The 13,543-nt window shown below is 35.7% G+C and overlaps 1 protein-coding gene across 1 annotated transcript in view; it reads right to left on the bottom strand.

Moving 5' to 3' along the window:
- LOC127864845 (latent-transforming growth factor beta-binding protein 2-like) overlaps nt 1-13,543 on the bottom strand; it is a 177,055-nt gene that overhangs the window by 73,799 nt on the left and 89,713 nt on the right. The window lies entirely within an intron of this gene.

Raw genomic sequence — 13,543 nt, 5'->3', positions numbered from 1 at the left:
ATGCAGTTTGAATGATGGAGATGCAGGATGCACAAGCTACGCCGCATTAATTTATAATCCAAATGTTTACATTTTCAAGTATAAACACCGTAAACTGGTGTGACTAAACTTGCATTATGAATGAGACATTCGATGACTGGATTGGACTGACAGACAATAAGGCTGAGCAAAAAAGTATAAATTCGGGTATATCAAGATGCACTAAATGTAAAAATAATAATTATCCTTATAAGTCAATTGTGTGTGCTTTCTTTTTTATTTTATTATTCCAAAGTTTATCTTTACGGAAGCATTTAAGCAATAGCTCGTACTTCACCTTTTATGGTAATGCACTAGTGAATATCGTTTTTTAAACTCAAGATTGTAAGTTTCAGGGACTAGCCCAGAATAATCCCTATGGATGAGATCCTTAATCTCTCCCTCACCTGGCTTGTATGGCAGCTTCCGGTACCAGTAACCCGACGGACAAACAGGTGCTTGTGAGCATCCACGTTGGCTAGTGAGTCGGTGGCTGAATTGTCGGTACACACGTGACTGTTCCGATCGGCGTCGATGACTTGTTCAGTACTTGTCTATGTATGACCAGCAAGTTCGTGATCACGAACAGCAATGTCACCAACAATGAGTAATCTAATCTCTTTCGGATCAAAACTTGAAAATAGAATTGTTGTGAGATTTTAAAATATACATTTTGTAAATATGTACCAAGATCCTGTAAAACATTTATCATTAAATAGTTTCATGTGTTTAAATTTAAAAAAACAAACAGCGAACCCGTCAGCGCGAAAAACTTCCTTTTTAGCGTTATCAAGTAATACCGATCAATAGAAAACTAACATTGGAAAACTGATCGTGCATTTATCTGTTTAATTGAGTTTAACCTCACATGTGCTAGCCAACGTAAGTCACACACGAGACGTTTAAATGGTAAGCGAGGAACGTTATTTATTTTGCACCAAGCCTTGCAAGGACACAGACAGTTTAACTTATTTACAATGTATTGTAGAATTGTCCAGTATTGTGTTTTGTTCTATACTGCTAAACATTTTATAATTCCAGAAATTAAGGGTCCCATGCTAAAAAAGGTGTTGCTGCAAATAGAATTATTTTGCACTCTATGTGCGTTTGCATTTAATATTGAATGTGATTTAATTATATGAAATGTGCAAATGTATCAACAATCACGGTAGGCGATATCCTTTGATTGCCAAACTACGCTATGCTATAAATATACTGGTGGATTGAATTTCGTTTTTGGGGTTGAACTATTCTTGATACATGTATACATGCTATGATACTTGTTCACTTTTGCTGTTTCTCTCGTCCGCCAAGGCCCTTAACTCACTCTAGCTCTATTCCATCCCATGGCGTCTTTTTTAACGTTAATGACTCATTTATAGTATCCCTACCTTCAGCGTTCTCAGTAGAAACTTTAGTTTGATATTATTATTGTAAAGGCCCAATACTTTTTTAAAGCTAAAATTAGAATAAAAGATGTTCATAACGACGATGTCTCTATCTTCTATTAAGTTTCTTCGAACATATTTTGACGGAACGAAAGGTAAGAATGCAATTAAATAGTATTTATTCCGTTCTTTTAAGAATCAAATAACCATATATATCCCGTTGTTTTCATTTTGGTACGACATATACATCATTTTATTCAGGCTGGCGACATTCTTAGCCCATGTTGTTAAATAGCAATGAAGAAACTCTAGAAACATTATTACCCGAAAAATAATCGTATGCTGGTCTTTCATTAAGGAAAAATGACTTACGTGAGATTATAAAAACTAATTCCAAAATATATCATTTCATACCCAAAGGTAGTCATGGGTTGCTGTACTGAATGATTGTAACGTTATGTTGAATGATTGTACAGCTATACTGAATGATTGTACAGTTATGTTGAATGATTGTACAGCTATACTGAATGAGTGTACAGCTATACTGAAAGAGTGTACAGCTATACTGAATCAGTGTGGTGATATATTGAATGAGTGTACAGCTATACTGAATGAGTGTGCTGATTTATTGAATGAGTGTACAGCTATACTGATTGATTGTAGAGCTATACTTAATGATTGTACAGCTATACTGAATAAGTGAACAGCTATACTAAATACTTGTTCAGCTATACTGAATGATTGTGCTGATATATTAGATGAGTGCACTGTTATACTGAATGATTTAATATATATACAGAATGATTGTACAACTACAATGAATTACTGTACAGCTACACTGAATAAGTGTACATCCATACTAAATGATTGTACAGCCATACTGAATGATTGTACAGCCATACTGAATGATTGTACAGCTATACTGAATGATTGTACAGCTATACTTAATAATTGTACAGTTTCACAGCTATAAAGAATGAGTGCACAAGTATACTGAATGATTGTACAGATATATTGAATGAACGCATAGCTATACTTAATTATTGTACAGCTATACTGAATAATTGTACAGCTATACTTAATGGTAATGGAGCTGTACTGAATGAGTATACAGCAATACCAAAAGATTGGACTTTGTCAGTGATACACAGAATACAGAATGCAGCGAAAATGACTTACAACTTGTGTGGCGGAAAGCATTCACAACTGGCAAATTTGAGCTATGAAAAAACGTTGTTCTTGCTTTTTATTCTGTAAGAAAAAAATGAAAATACCTGAATGCATGCGTCAATAAAGTTCAACATCAAATTAATATATAAATGTTTTTAACAACGTAATATGAAAAACAAGCTGATACGAGCCTTAATGTTTTTTAACATAAGTTTACCCGCTTAGAAGTCTTCAGACACAGTGTACTTCCGACTGCAATTGCATCAGATAACTTAAACTGTTGCTTGTGATGGTGTTATGTGTTTTAAATTTGCGTCGTTACATATGCTGTAAATATGTATAGTACTGCTAAATCATTTATAAATAATCGACGTTTTTACTAATTTGCTTTAGCCGATGCATATGCGAGTCAAATGGGTAGATATAGCTTACTCCATAAATGAGTCTGGTAGAGAACCGCGCTTCGCCGATTTGGCTGAATTTGTTGATGAGAAGTCGCGTGTCGCTAGTTCTATGTATGGTCTTGACCTTGCTGCTGATGGTCACTATTTCAAGGGTGAAAAAAGTTTGTCTACAAATAAAAATGATGTTAGTAAGGGTTCAAATGTTTCTATGTTTACCACACATAGTGAAATGTCAACGATATGTATGTTTGGAAAAGGCCGATGTTGTTCAGGTACTTGAAGGGATTTATCATGTTTTACTCAATTTACGTCTATAAGTTTAAATGATAGAACATAACATGTACGAAAATTACGTCTGTGCTATAATTGTTCAAGAGGTAAACATTTTTACATTAATTGTAGAAAATCCGCATTATGTAGTGTGTCCGACTGTAAACAAAAGCATCATATATTGTTACATAGTTGGGTTAACCTTGATATCAATCACACAGCTACACGGCCGCCTCAGGACACTTCAGTGAATTCCGCATCAACAAATGGTTCTATGGTCAAGAACTGAATAGGAATCGTTCCTGTATAGGTGAAAGGTGAGAACGGGAAATCATGCCAGACGTATGCTCTATTTGACGACGGCTCGGATAAGACACTGTGTGATGAACGTTTAGTTAGGAATCTTAACGTTGCCGGTAAACCCGTTAAATTCCAGATGTCAACCGTTAATTCCTCCGGAAATCAACTATACGGACAGGAATTCAATTTGCACGTGTAGCCGTTACATGGTAACGAAGAAATCACGTTTCGTAGCGTTTGGTCGGTAAAGAAACTACCAATTTCGACGCGATCATCAGCAGAACACATCGATCAACGCACCCTATCTTACTTGACTGATATAGAAATACCGAGAATAGACGAAACTCAAGTGATGCTGTTGATTGGTACAGATTTGCCCGACGCCCATATCCCACTAGAAGTGCGATCAGGTGGAAGTTATCAGTCGTATGCAGTACGTTCACGCTTAGGCTGGGCTGTGGGCGGACCAATAAGGATAATTACTGATTCCAAATCGCGTGAAATAAATGTAAATTTTCAGAGATCGAACATGCAAGAGCAGCGCCATTAAAAAACTACTGAATTTGACACTAAAACCCAGTCTGACAAAAATCCCATGCCAGTTGAAGATAAACGTGTGCTGTACTCTATGGAATCCACAGTAACTCCTGACATTACAACGTCCCAACAGTGTCATTTTGAATCAAAGTCAAAACTCGCTGATGTAGCATAAAAAGCTGTTGAAGCAGTCGACACTAAACCCACCCCCACCCCCCCCCCAACACGTGGTTGCTTGAACCGGAGTCCCTTCGCAAAGACCAGTCCCATTCGCCAGAAACTGTACCCCAAGTACAATTGAAATCTGATGACATAGTAGTTGATAAAAATGTCCATGTAAACGCCGTAACCAGTAGCAACTGTATCAACGACCTGATTGCTTATTGCAGTGATAGTATAACCAACCTGGTGATACGGACGTCCATAAAATCGTGTAACCAGTCCAATATCGAGCGCCATATGACGCAATCTGAAACAAAGTGGCTTCTCAAGCCCACAAGAAGACTAGGAAGAGTAATCAAAGTCGACTTTGGTCGAGATGTAGTGTCCGTAGATTTGTGGTCAGGTCATGTGCTTCAAAATCAGTAAAACTTATTACTAAATTATGTCATTTGGAGGCTTCAATGTAAATTTTTCAGAATGACCTCTTTCAGAGTAAAAAGTTATCTGATAGCTGAATATAAGATAGTCATTATGTTTGCCTGAAATGGAAAAGGCTAGCCCATATCTTTGTTTTACAACTTACTTTAAGTTATGTCTACTTGTATGTTTAAATGTTCTGTAATTGGCAATTGGAATAATGATTTGTACCAAGTTTGAAATAATTGCGTCCTTTGTGCATAAAAGTGTTATGAAATTTATGTAATTTCATGGTGGGGAATGTAAGAAACGTATACAATTCTTAAATAAGGTCAATGGCGTCAGTGTATGTAATTTTGTGACGCGCCCTTTTTATACGACGGTGACGTCATGTTATTTGACGCTATTGTTATTGTTGTGAAAAACGTTTACGGACAGGAAAATGAATTGGAACTTAAACGTTTAATAAGGACTTTCTGACACCAGTATCGGTAAATAATATTTGTATTTGTATCGAAATAAATTAATAAAACTGTTTGTTTAAAATAATGTGTAATTATTCAAGTCAGAATCGGTATTTTGTATTGTTTGTGAATTGGATTGAAATGTTTATATAAATGTAGATCTATGTTACGTATGGATTGTTTGAGATCCGAATGTATGAATTAAATGTGTTTGCATGTATTTATTATGTATTCTCTGTTTGTTTCCGAGAATCGCTACGTCGATGAATAAAAGTTTTGAAATCAGTGCATACTCGTTATTTAAATGATTGTCGCCCCCAATTTTCCAACATTTATAATAATATGTGTCTTGTTCTGAGAAAACTGGGCTTAATTCATGTGCATCAAGTGTCGTCCCAGATTAGCCTATGCAGTCCGCACAGGCTAATCAGGGACGACACTTTCCGCTTTTATGGTATTTTTAGTTTGAAGGAAGTCCCTTCTTACCGAAAATCAAGTTCAGGCGGAAAGTGTCGTCCCCTATTAGCCTGTGCGGACTACACAGGCTAATCTGGGACGGCACTTTAAGCACATGCATTATGACCAGCTTTCACAGAACAAGACACATATATACACTTATTGTATATATAAATATTGACCCATTGACCATTTGCCCATGTCATGACTCTTCAGAATATGCATTCTAAATTGTTGTTGCATTCTAAGATCGCAGGTTATTTTAAATAACTCCATTATATTTTTTTAAGGCGAAAATTGTTTGGATTCCCATTTCACGCTTTAGCTTTTAATTACATTATCTTTTCGCTAGTCTGGGCTGCCAAACACAAACGAATATCAAAAACTGTCTTCTAAGTGTGACCTTGAAAATTGGCCTTATTTAAAGAAGATTCGTCGCTTTTTTGAATTGCAGATACCCGTGTCATCTTCATCTAAAATCTGAGAAACTAAGGAACTGACCAATGAAGTGCCCTTTTCACATTGAACCTCATTGAGTCACCTTTGCCTTTGACTAGGAACATGGTGAATATGTGTGTTTTGCGCCACTTCAATGCAAAAACACGTGTTTAAACGAATTGTAATATTCCTCAATACATTATTACATAAGTAGTGATGTATCTAACGTGTGTACATAACTTAATCATAAGTCATGCTTAATGTTTTTATTGATGAAATATTGACAAATTTGAACAGATGAAGGCATATACATTTATGACGTACGCAAAATTGGCGTCAGATAAACGACCACACAAGTATAATTTAATAAAGAAATATCAGGTTTTCAATGAACACTTCAGATATGAACTCTTTGACACATCAGGTGTCGTCGTAAAGGCTGCAACAAAGTGCTAGTCTGCTTTATTACGCCACTATACTTGTATAATTATTTGCAACTCAAGTATATACCACATGTATTAAAAAGCGTTCACAAATCTTAAACAGAAGCAGAAACACCTATGCCTAAGTAAATTGGTGTTTGTTCTCATACGAACAAAGTACTTTTCAATAACAAATCCAATCTGCAGACATGTTAATATTGCTCTCATACGAACAAAGTACTTTTCAATAACAAATCCAATCTGCAGACATTTTAATATTTGTATGTGAGAAATAAAATTATTCATTTGTGGTGGCAACTTGACATTTCAAGATTTTAGTTTGAAAAACAGTTTATTTTCAGATGGTACATTGAATTTTTATAAATGTATTTATGAAGTTTAGCATTATTTGCATACTTTTATATTATGAAAAATTACAAATGATACTTAGCATTGCACTTACTTCCTATGGGATATGAAAAAAAAAAAAAAAAACTTATACATGGAATTAATTACATATTCAATGTGAAAATATTCAAAAATACTGTTCACTATTTAAGCTAAATATAACTTGGGCTTCATTTGTTGTTGTCGGCTCAGGTACTACTTAAAATTGCCTTGGTTAAGTATACTTTTGTATACTACAATGTATCAAGTGTATAGACAATACGCTTCAAGGCATCCGGTCATACTCCGGGGTACTTTTTTAAAATTATTTTTTGAACCCCGGGTACTTTGTAGTATTCTTAAGAAGACCGGGGTGTACTATTAAGTAGTATCTAAGCAGTAGTATAAAATCTCACCGTGTTGTGTTGGATATGGTGTCCGCCTAGCGACCGGTGGTCACGAGTTCGATCCCCACTGTGGGAGACGTTCTTCAATTTTCCCGTTAAGACACCAATGGGTTCTGGTTCTAAGTCACGGTAAACGAAGTTGATGGTGTCTCAATAAGCATTAGGCTTTCGATGCAATCAAACTTAAATTAAAAGGTTTAAACTAAGAAGTATCTGACCCGACAATCATCAATTGAAACATTGCCTAACGCTATGCAATTAAAACGGTAAACCAGTATTCAGACTTTACGCTGGTCATTTGATTTCCGCAAACGTTAATTTTGAACATATTTACTTCACATAAAGTCAAAAGACTCATCATCATCATCGGAGTATGGGTCTGTCTGTATAAACACGTCTATAAACCGACCATTCTGTTCGTGTGGAACATCCTTATTTTCAAAGCCTTGCGAAACTACACTGGATGGAGGATTCTTTGGAATTTCTGAAAAGCGCTGGGTTTCCTGAGCTGTGTTGATATCTTTCTTTTTGTCAATTACAAGCCCCTCTCTGGTTGTTTTAACGTTTGACGTGTTTGTAATACGATTGTATTTTGTTAGCTTTGGCAATAAAACAACCGTTGAAAGTTTCTTCTTTGGGAGCATTGTATCTTCTTTTCTCGAAACATTTGGCAATATGAATGTGTTTTGGCGTCTATTGTTAACATAGTCTTTGCCAAGAAACGATAAGCCCAAGTCTGTATTTGATCTGCTAAGGTTATTAACAACAACGTTGGCTTTCTGGCCAAATATACCACGGGTGTTGAAATGCCCTGGCAAATTAAGAAAATCGAAATAATCATCGTTGAATCCTGGAATAAACTCCGGTCGATCTGAATTCACTTCATGCGGATCTTTCACAAGAATTTGGTGTGAAGGTTTAGATTTATACATTGAAACACTTCTTTTGAAAGAATTTCCAGGAAATTCAGTATCAAGGGAATGGGCTTTCCCAATCAAATCTGGAAAGCCAGCAGACATTGTATTATTTTCTCCGAATTCGTATGAGTTACCGGATGGCAGATACACCCTTTTGTCCACCGATCCGGTTTCCATTTGATCACTGGAACGTTTCATAGATTGTAGTGAACTCTGTGAGCACGTAAATGTTGTTCTAAATTTCTTGTTCATTCTCTTCAATGCATTTTCATCAGTCAAAGGTTTTCCAATAACTGCATTCGGTTTGCTGAGGTATTTTTCAAATAGACTAGCCATTTTTGATTTGTCTTTAGATTTCCTCCGCATCTTTTCTACTTGTTGCAGTTTTGAAGATGTTCGAACAGTCGCCAGACTATATGCATTAATAGGATTTAATTGCACATTATCATGAAACTTTTTCGGCATTCGCCAGTATTCGAACGTACCGGCTTCCATTTCAGCTGAAAAAAAATGTGTTAAACACTTTCATAAACTGAGTTGTGTGCTTGTTAATGCAATGTATGTGCACACTATGAGCCTTGTTCTGAGATAACTGGGCTTAATGCATGTGCGTAAGGTGTCATCCTAGATTAGCCTGTGCATTCCGCACAAGCTAATCAGGGACGACACTTTCCGTCTAAATTGGATTTTTGCTAAGAAGAGACTTCATTTAAACGAAAAATGTCATAAAAGCGGAAAGTTTCGTCCCTGATTGGCCTGTGCGGACTACACAGGCTAATCTGGGACGACACTTTACGCACATGCATAAAGCCTAGTTTTCTCAGAACAAAGAATATGAATTGTTCATACTAACAATACTTAGATCAATCAGTATTCCAATATTAGTGAACGTACGATATTTCCTGAATAAAATTAAGTAAGCAAAATATATGAATTTATTCATTTGCATAAAGATGTTGTGTATCGTCAATGAAAATCGAAATAGACAATTTAACCACATGCCTATCGCTTTCAACAGTCGGCATATTGGTTTACAGTTCATGTACTATTATTTCACTTTCGTTCGAAATAAATTGCTCAACACATACCCACATATGTCCTGCGACCGTGTTTTTCATTGAATTTAAAATCACAATAATATAGCAACACTAACTGTGGAACCACTTAACGTGTACTACTTTATAAACATCTCATTTAAAATTAGAATGTTAAAATGAAATGTCACGTTTTGTGACCGTTATTGATGTGTTACATACATAAAGCGGCTTACATCGGATTAATCATATAATTTGGTCTGTGCTGATCGTGTTAAGCCAACGGCTAATTTTTTATGGAGTTAACTGCTGGAGTTAATCACATTAAAGTGTTTCACTTCATGTTATTCAGTGATTTATGCACATTCACAAAGCGTTAACCAATTGTCCAACAAATTGAGGTCGATTTATTCTCAAATAATGCTTTTAGAGAGTATATACTTATTTCCGATCAGTAATCTCAAATAAAATTTCGTAAGCGAATGTACAATACACGCGTCATTCGTTGCAAAATTATGAAATGTAGTAAATAAATAGTAAAAATCCATCGCAGTCTGGTCAGCAGCAACCCTGTCCGCTATAGCGTCAGGCAAAGTTTTGTGATCTCCATAACGAAAAGAGCAGCTATTTTTAATTGAGAGGTGCAGGTTTCAATGTCGTTTTTACAGTTCTACACAATACAATAAGTATGGTAATTTTTTAGCCCAGGACGAAATGCGTAACTTTTAAAGTAGTCATGGATAATTAATATATGCTATATGCCGGTTAAGTCGTGAGTAATTTTAATAAAGATGTTGCATCTCAAATATTTTATAAATATATGACCATGAATCATAATGAAAATAATTATTCACCTTTCTTCTTTAAGATGTGTTGCTTTTTTCCAAATGTTTATCGTCTTTAAACATCAAAATAATCGACTGTGTTGATAGTGTCAAACTACCATCATGAAAATAAGCTTCCGGTTGATTCGTGGGTTCTGATTGGCTGCCAGAATTTCAAGATTTGCATACTATAAATAGCCTTTAAACCGACCTTGCAGGACAGGTTAATTTCTTGTGAAAAAATGTCAACAGACGATGTAGCATGGTAAATACTCATAAATAAACAATTTTGTGTTACTTTGAAACACTATATGAACAATACATAAATGAGGAAATACTTCATAAGGACCTATCAAGTTATGACGAATTACACTATTTACTTGTTTTTGACGCATTTTTTATCGGAAAAAAATGGTGACCGTGTCAAAACATTTTTCCGTAACGAACTGCATCATGTGCGAACGTTCTATCGCGAGATTTCACGCGATTTCTATACCCACGAATCAAACAGAACCCACGACTCAACCAGTAACAACCATACATACCTTAATAAAATAGCTGACATAGTTCTATTGTAAATACAAAAGAAACTGCCACTTTCTATAGGTTGTCGCTTTGGACTGTTTGATACGAAAGGTTATGGATCGGAGGTAAACTGTTTCTTTTCCATTACATGTTGTTCGTGTGATGTGTATGAATTAAAGTTCACGTGTTTTGTTATCGAAATTGATAAGATGAATTGATGGCTGATGCCTGCACAGTGGCATATGAAGTGGGAAGCTCACAAAACGCTTTCTGCGCAATCGTGAGTAACTGATCTGAACAATCCCCCATCGTCTCCCCAGACTCATGATGGGCAACCGTTGAACGACCTTATCGTGTGTCAGAGAGCTCATAAGCACCAACCCGTTAGAGCAGACGGCGTATCAGCTCTGCCTGTGGCATCCGCGAACTCCGCCTCAGTCCAGTTACAAGAATGTGAAAGCCTAGAGGTCTCTACACCAGCGGCCGCATGAATACGTCATTAAGATACAGACCCACTGCTCGGTCTTTTCCGGGGCACTGTTACTCGCACTCAAACTCCGCGAAGCTGTACTATGATATGGACCGGGCTAGAACCCACGCATGGAATGGGCTTCAGGACTTGCGGCGAGTCGAATATTTTTTCTAATCTAATGCCCCTAAGATGTAAACGTGACTGAGTCTTTATCAGTCAATTTTTAAAAAATATTTTCAACTTAAATGGAACAAAATCAGTCACACGACGCATGAATATAAGTAAACAAACAAAAAAGGGTTAATCATAAAAATATTATTAAGATACATGTAGTAGAGTTTTAATCGCATGTGTTTGATGTAACTTATTACATGTATTCACGTTTTGCCGCCCCGAGTAAGCATTACAAACGGGAACCGATCAAAATATTTGCAGAGTTTCTGTTGTTTTCGTAACATTTGATTAAAATATGCGGACTGATTATATAAGCATTAAATGCATTAAACAATGAAACTGCCCGGATGGGCGAGTGATAGAATCGATGGCTTTTTAGTTTAACCCTTTTTATTTTAGCTCGGTTGCATCGAAAGCCTCAGGCTTAAAGAAAAGCTCTCGAGTCCGTTTCCTGGGCCTATAAACAGTACATGGTGTCTTTAGGGAAGATCGAGAGAACGCTCCCCAAATGGGGATCGAACCAGTGACCTCGGGATTTTTTTTTTCATTATAATGGTCAGTGGTTAGATTCGAAGTATGTTTTGGTAATTCTATTGTTTCTTTAAAACGGCACCGTTTTGTTCGGATGCTTACATGTATCCATTCAAAGCATTGTATGACGATCTTCTAAAATGCCCAAATGCCCAAGTCACTTAAATAATTTAAAGCTATGAAAATCCACTAAGCAACTGCTGCCATTTGAATGACATGATAACGGTAAACCAGTTTAGAAAATATCGCATGGTTAAACACATTCAAGGGTTTCACTGATATAATGTTGTGCGGACTAAAGGACAAAAATATATATATAGAACTGAATAATGTACAAAATTTATTTTAAACATGATAATGATGATCACTGATCGTTCACTAAAATATGGATGACATCACAGAACAATGGCGGGAAAGAGTCACGTGCTATTGGAGTCTCAGCTGGAAATGCAGCCTTGTACCGAAACTGCCCAGTCCACGTCTGCTGTTCGGTATCCGTAAAATTACCTTACCCTCGAGTCTGAAAGAACATAATTAATGGATTAAGATTGTTGTCCGACATAGATCTATTTTTTCTTATTCATAAAAATAAATTTGAATATATCTGCCGTCATTCAATATAAAATAATTTACATCTGATTTCTTAAATTCAAAAATAATAAATGAATTCATTACGCTTACTTTCGTCTACAATTCAAAAAAATGAATTAAAGCCTCCTTTTTCAAAGTCGTAAACGCATTTAGTACTAATTTCTGAAATTTATAGTAAATTAATTGAAGTCTATTAAACCTTAAAATAGTGCAATTTTAAGAGAAAACCTTGTCTCACTCAATGTGCTGAATTACTTCATTAATGTCAATCATACTCAATAGCATCAAATATAATATATGTGTGTGTTCGATATGATAATGGATCATATCATCACTGTAAAGGGAGACAATTAACATTGTTCTGCTAGAGCGATCTTTAATGAAAATATGAATTCTCTCACGTTCCAGTGATTTTAAACATAAAATATTTAACCCGCACTCTAGGAAATCGGGGCATAATGAATGCATGTAAATTGTGCTCCCAGATTAGTCTGTTCAGAATAGTGCTGCAACAATATATCGGTATATATCGCAATACGCAATCTGCATATTGTATTGCGATACGATTTTCATCATACCGGTACGAACATTTTACAAAAATCATTCACATTTCGTCCAGAAAAGCCATCCGAAATAATGATAACAAGGTAAACAAAACAAAGCAGTGTAAATATTTTTTTTTCGTAAAAAAAACATTCTGAAAGTGTATTCTACGGAGTAGCGTTGTTACATCGGAGCATTCGTTCGATGCTTTTGAACAGATTATCGTTGAATTAATTGCAAACAGCTGTAAATGTTTCGTTCGATTCTGAATTGAGCATTATTAAATTTGTAATGCGAATTTCGGAAATACGCTTCCAAATTGTAATGCTAATGCGACATTAAAAAAAATTCTAGCGTCAAATAAAAAGTGCTTTATCCTTTGTCTCAATAAAAAGCGCGCGAAAAATATACAGACATATAGAACGTCGCATGGAAAGTATGGGTGTATTTTGTGTTGTATAAAAATGGGAACATCACGTCAGGTGAATTACGCGTGTTCAGCGGAAAAAAACGCCCCGGTTGGACGTTATTTCATCACATCTTTAAATAGTAACACATGCCAAAATGTATTTGATACTTAAGAAAATTTGCAAATGTTTGTGTTTCTTGTTATTCTTGAGCACATTTATAGTAAATATTTACCAGAACTTGCTTTAAAACTGGAATATACGGGATTATCGGGTAATTGGCAA

This window comes from Dreissena polymorpha, chromosome 1, assembly GCF_020536995.1.
Source record: "Dreissena polymorpha isolate Duluth1 chromosome 1, UMN_Dpol_1.0, whole genome shotgun sequence".
Lineage (NCBI taxonomy): Eukaryota > Metazoa > Mollusca > Bivalvia > Myida > Dreissenidae > Dreissena > Dreissena polymorpha.
Note: the sequence above shows the minus strand (reverse complement) of the source record. Positions and strands in the feature narration are given on the sequence as shown.